Below are 6,515 nucleotides of genomic sequence, written 5' to 3' on the forward strand. Positions count from 1 at the left end.
AATTATGCTTCTTTGTTGAATTCTAAATGCCAAGTTTTTGTGTAAAACGCTGATATAACCTCAAATTGTTAAAATTTGTGTTCGAATTTTTTCATTTTTGAAAATACCTATTTTCGAAGAAAAACAATGACGCAATCTAAAAATATTGAAAAATACGATATCTTGTTTAAATTATAATAATTTTTCTTTTTGGATTCGTTTTACCCCTGGAAAACGTATTCTGACATTTTGGGGTACTACTTCAGGTTCGTTTGCATCACCTATTTCTGATGTCGATGGTGTTTGATAAACTTACTTTACAACTGGTTGTGTGATTATATTTTCTATCTTATTTTTGACGCATAATAGATTGATACATACTTTAGGACATAATTTTTTAAAATAAATTGCTGAAGTCGCATTTGTAAAAAGTGTAAATTGAAACTAAACCTATTGATATGTATCCGATGTACGATAACATTTCTGTTACTTTTTCGTAGTTTTATAATTAGACTATCAGCTTGAAGAATACAGTTTTCATCTGATTCTTTAAAAGTTGGTTCTGATAAAGTTAGATGCTGATCATTTTTGTCGCAAAGTATGTTTATTTCTAAATCGTTCTCAGGAATTAATAAATATGCTTTTTCGTAATTTAATTGGATATATACAAGTTCGTTAATTTTAAACGTAGACATTTGACAAAAGTTATAATCAAGACTTTTAACGCTGGATCTTACCATTTGATTGTCGCAAGTTTGGGTTTCTGATATCAGATATGATGGTTCATTGCGTTTACATATTTTATGAGCGTCGAGATTTTTACAGCAGTTGATAGTTTGTCTGTCAGTTGGTACATACAAGATTTTTTTTGTTTATTAACAATTAAAAATTCGTGTTCAGGAATTACAGCAAGAAAAAAATTTCCTATTTTCTTGGGAATAGGGATTAGTCGGAAAAGTGAAAATGAGCGTCATCAGTAAGAGGGAATTCTTCATTTTCGCTTTGTAGGCAGTTAAGAATAAAATGCTTTTAGACGGTTTGTATGGGTAAGGTAACGTCCTCCTTCTACGAGAACAAAATAATCGTTATTGTTTGCTTTTTCAATCACTGGGAAAGGACCTTTCCATTCTTTACCCAATTTATTTTGTTTTAAATCATTATGGATTGAAACGAGATCGCCCGGTTCAAAAATATGTTGTGGGATAACAATTCTAGCATCTTGTTTTTCTTTGTATTTTTGATTTGGTTTTTCAATTTTTTCTTTTGCTAGGCGTAAATATTTTTCATGTCGTGGGTTCCATAGAGAAACCAGTTCTTTGCAGATTGAGGGTAAATTAGCTTTCCTGCCAAAGGTAAGTTCGAATGGCGAAAAACTAGTTCCTTCGTGAACTGCGGTATTGTAGGCCGTTGCAATAATTTTGAGGTTTTCATCCCAGTCAGTTTGATTTTCTTCCATAGCGGTTTTTATTAAATCTTTTACGGCAGAGTGTGTTCTTTCCAGTGATCCGTTGCTTTGTGAAGGGAAAGCTGTTGCTTTAATGTGTTTAATTTTGAAAAGATTTTCAAAAGTTTGAATCAGTTCGCAAACGAAGTTACTTCCTTGATCAGTTAAATATGTTTCGAGGATGAAAAAATATAAATGTAGTGATTAAACAGTTGATTGATTATCGATTCTGCCTGTACATTTTTCATCGGAATCAAAAGTAGGTATTTTGTTAACATATCCTGAATCGTTTCCCGAATTTTAGGTCAACGGCAATGGACGAAAAATGTACATGGCAATTTTGTCATTTGGTTCAGCGGGTGTGTCAAGGATGATTGCCTTAACTTTTAGCCTGATGCATGTTAACTTTTGAGTTTGGCAAATTGAAAATTTTTTGCACATAGTCACAAATGTCGTTTTCCATATTTTTCCACAGACCTTTTTGTTTTGCTCGCCCGATGGATTTGTTTTCACCAAAATGTTGTGATGCGACACTTCCGTGACCTTCTTTAATGATTTCTTCTTTTTCTTTTTTTTTTGTCAATTCCTCATTTGGCGTTGTACATATGAAAATTTTCAATTCCTTGTTTTCGCTTTCCAGAAATGTGATCAAGTCTTTTATCTTGATTTTTTCGAGATTTGTAATCGTCGGGTCCGAAAAATGGATTCTTACCGATGTTAACTTTATTTGTTTGCTTTGCTAAACTGCTTCATGTAATTTTGTTAACCACGTTTTTTCATCATAATTTGGCTATTGTATTGAGTTGCTCTTTTTTCTGTTTGGATTTTTGATCACTTTGATCCAAAGTTTTCCTTCGGCATTTGGATTCAATTTGGTTCGAGGTTCTGAACGATTTAAGAGCCATTTATGGTATTTATTTATTAAATCGGAATTGCCTGTTCCGCTTTGTTCGGTTTTTGATCATTAATTTTTTTTTGCTTAGATGGAATTACATCACAATAACATTGCGCTTTCCTTCTTCATGTTACTGTTCTATTTCATCGCATCATTAACATCATCATCATCATCATCATGATCATGATATTCTTTTTCTGAGACACTCATTACTTTGGTATCAGATCCTGAAAGAGTAGATTCGTGATTTTGAACTGTGCTTATGTGATTGGAGTCTTTGCTAGCGATGTTTATTTCTTTTGTTGAATTTCTCTGGATTGGAAAAATTCTTGATAGTGCATCAGCCGCGGTGTTTTCTTTTCCCTTTGACCCTTCGTATAATCAATTTCATATTGATATTTTTCAAAACTCAGTCTCCAATGTAGAAGTCTTGATCCTGCATCTTTTAAGTTCATTGACCATTTTAGTGCTTGATGATTAGTTTTTATTTTAAATGATCTTCCTAATAAGTATGTCGCAATCATCGTATTGACCAAACAATAGCTAAAAGTTCTTTTTTACTTGTTGTAAAATTTAATTCTGGCGGATTTAAAGTTCGTGAAATATAGCAACAGGGATGTCCTTCTTGTGATAAAATTCTACCGAGACATACGTTTGAAGCATCGGTTGTTAATGTGAATTCTTTACTAAAATCTGGATAACGTAAAACGGGTGCCACACAAAGACATTGGTTTAAATTTTGAAATGCTTCTTCGCAGCTTGATGCGCAATCGAAAATTGTGTCCTTTTTGGTCAATTCTATTAATGGTTTAGCGATTGTTGAAAAATTTTTGATAAATTTTCTATAGTAACCAACAAGTCCGAGAAACGATATAATTTCCGTTGGTTTTTTTGGCGTTTTAAAGTTTTCAATCGCATCCAATTTTTTTGGGATTACGTTTCACTACGCCTTTTGTGATGGTGTGTCCTAAATATTCGAGTACAGGTCTTAAAAACTCGCATTTATCTGGTTATAATTTTAATCAGTATGACGTAGGCGCTCTAAAAGTGTGATCATGTTTTTGTTATGTTCTTGTATTGTTGAGCCGAACACAACAATATCATCTAAATACACAAAACAAATTTTTCCCATTAAACCTCTTAATGAAGTGTTCATCATTCTCTGGAATGTGGCGGGAGAATTTTTCAATCCGAATGGCATACGATCGTATTCAAAATGCCCTTCTGGTGTCGAGAACGCAGTATATTTTTTTGACTTAGTGTCCATTGGAATTTGATGAAAGCCAGAACTCAAATCAAAAGCTGGAAAAAATGTTGCTTTCCCTAAGTAATCGATGATGTCATCAATTAAGGGTAAGGGATATGCGTCTTGTTCGGTCTTTTCATTTAGTTTTCTAAAATCAATGACAATGCGCCATTTATTTTTACCTGACGCATCCATTTTCTTTGATACAACCCATATCGATGAATTGTAGGGTAAATCTGAATTTCGAATTATTTTTTTTTATAAGTATTTCATTAACTTGATTTGAAATTTCAGCTTTGTGACATTCTGGAGGCATGTAGGATTTAATGTTTATTATTTTATTGTCTTTTAGAATAATTTTGTGTGATTTCAAGTTTGTGCATGGAAGTGGGTCCCCTGGTAATATGTCGATATCATGCTATGCATTAATGACTTTTTCTATACCTGTCCTATACTCGTCTTCAATGTGTTGAAGTCTTATATTTTCTGACAGTAATTTAAACCTCTTTATCAATTCATCTTGTATGAGGAATGTAAGCGCTATCTTCAATTACTGCATGCCTATATTTCATATTGTTGTCCAGCGTAACAAACCTTACGGTGTTTGGGGACATAAATTCCATCGCTATGAAGGGGATGAAATTTTTTTATCTAATTTGAACGTTGTCTTTGTTAAGCTGTAGTCGTAAGAATGTAGGAAAGGGACTCCAATAATTCCATCCTCAGGCAAAGGAAACTCATTAGGGACGATGTAGAAAATATGGTCCTTATTCTGGAATTTAAATTTTGCTTGCGTATGAACTTCATGCTTATCATTTCCCATAACAAATTATTTTTTGCATATTTCTGTTAGATATTTTCGTTGAACCATTTCATCTTTTATCAAATTTAGTGAAGATCCACTTTCAACCAGTAATCGACTTGTTCCTCTTGTTCCGTATATGCTAACTGATATGGAATAGTCTTCCTGACACAGCTGAAACTCGATCTTGGCTGAATTCATTTCTGGGTTTTGTATTTGTGTCATTGTGTCGCCGATGTCTGGACTCCCCTGAATCAATCTCACTTTTGGTGGTCGTGTATTCTACTGGCCTTGGGGAAAATTTTGGTTCTTGTTAGAATTTTTGTTTTAAACATTGATTTTCTGTATGACCAATTCCATTGCAATAACGACATTTTATTTGACTTTTTTGTGATAGGGGCATATTGTGAGTTGGGACAGTGGGTTTTTGGTAATTGACAGGTTTTTGTAATGGGCTATGTTTTTGGTTGGATGTTGAAGACCGTTTGTTTTGTTGTTTCTCATGGAACCAAATTTCTGCTTCTAATGCATCTTCTTGTGCTCGGTTTATAGTGTTTGGTTTCAAAGGTCGAACTTGAGTGCCAATTTCATCATTCAAATTCAATATATATTTTCTAATTGCTGATTTTTCTTCGATTTCTAGTGTTACGCTACGAGACATTTCTGAAGTGTGTTCTGACTGTACTGCATATTTTAGTTCATTTTGGCATTATCTAAATCTCATATTCAAATTCTCTACAGTTTCGCCAATCTTTTGCTTGCAGGTATCTAATTTTGCCCTTAAAAGTTCAACTGAGCCAACAAATCCTAGGTTTTGTCTGAGAGCTTGGTATAAGTCATCGTAGCCATTTATTGGTATGAAACGAATGGCTCTTTTGGTATTATCCAATATTTTTCGGCGATTATGTAATCTAAAAGTAATTCCTTCTGAGAGCATCGAGAGTTTGCCCTTTCTATTGGTTTAATGAAATCTTAGGTTCCGTTATCGTTTTTTTCCCGCAGAGGTTCAATGGTTTGAATTATTTTTTTTGTGGATGACAAAATTTCATTTTCATTTCTGCTGACTTGACTTAACTCAAACCGTCGCGTTTGTTGTTCTCGCGGTGCATTGACACGTGATTCACTCGCGATTTCTGTAACCCGACTCGCAGGCGACGATCTTTCGGATGACCCGTCTTCTGTATCCGCAAGCATATTCGAGTTTCGTGCTAGGTCCGAAATTTCTGAAGCTCTTTTTGCATTTTCAGTATTTAAAAGAATGTGTCGCGTCTCGCACATTCACCCGACACATTCATCGATAACTTTAAGTGCACAATCTGAATTACTCTGCATTTTTTTACAAAAACTATTTCTTTAAATATCTCAGCAAAAAATCTGTAGGTAAAGGCATTATTTTTGAATTAATATCGTATGCCTAACTCTCCCCAAATGGCTCCCCAAATGGCTCCCCAAATGGCTCCCCAAATGGCTCCCCAAATGGCCAAGGAAGGGGACATGCGTACTGTGATTTGCTATCTCCTTTTCTCCCGCAAGAAATGTGCGAGTGAGTCCCGTGTTGAATGGCAACTAAATACTGTGGTTATGTTCCTGTAAATATTGTGAATTGAGTTTGTCAATATACGTGCTTATTTATTTCTGTGTTTTTGTACAGAATTAAGTTAACAAATTGTGACCTGGAAAGTATGGATAAGTAATATAGATTTAATTCTAATCATTAAATGATATAAAATGTGCAGATTGATGTGACAGTATAATATTAGGTAATATGTTGTTGTGGTTGTCAAGCACGGGCACTCAATCGCACACTTCTCGCGAGAGAAAAAGAGATAGCAAATCACAGTGCGCATGTCCCGTTCCTTGTGAGCATTGTGTTTAAACGCAATAAATGTACAATTACCGTAGTCAGAACGTATGTACGGAGATCGCTCTCCTTATTATTACTCCGTGCTAGCTTATTGTGACGTTAATTGTTCCAACCCTCCTTTGATACTTCCCTTCTCCACACTTCCACGTTCGCCTCCCGGGATTACAAAGCCCAAAAAAATTATATTTAAGGGCATGTGACACAGCTAAATACCTATATTACCGACCTCACTTTTTCAGTTCACTGAATGTTTTTTTGAACCTAAGAACTTTTTTTGTAAATAAA

General features: G+C 34.4%; 2 protein-coding genes across 2 annotated transcripts in view; one reads left to right on the forward strand and one right to left on the reverse strand.

Moving 5' to 3' along the window:
• LOC117179571 (sialin) overlaps positions 1-6,515 on the reverse strand; it is a 228,916-nt gene that overhangs the window by 190,238 nt on the left and 32,163 nt on the right. The gene's annotated exons all lie outside the window — the stretch shown is intronic.
• The window catches only part of LOC117179570 (girdin-like), a 23,037-nt gene that overhangs the window by 8,830 nt on the left and 7,692 nt on the right, over positions 1-6,515 (forward strand). The gene's annotated exons all lie outside the window — the stretch shown is intronic.

The sequence above is a fragment of the Belonocnema kinseyi genome, chromosome 9, assembly GCF_010883055.1.
Source record: "Belonocnema kinseyi isolate 2016_QV_RU_SX_M_011 chromosome 9, B_treatae_v1, whole genome shotgun sequence".
NCBI classification, from domain to species: Eukaryota; Metazoa; Arthropoda; class Insecta; order Hymenoptera; family Cynipidae; genus Belonocnema; species Belonocnema kinseyi.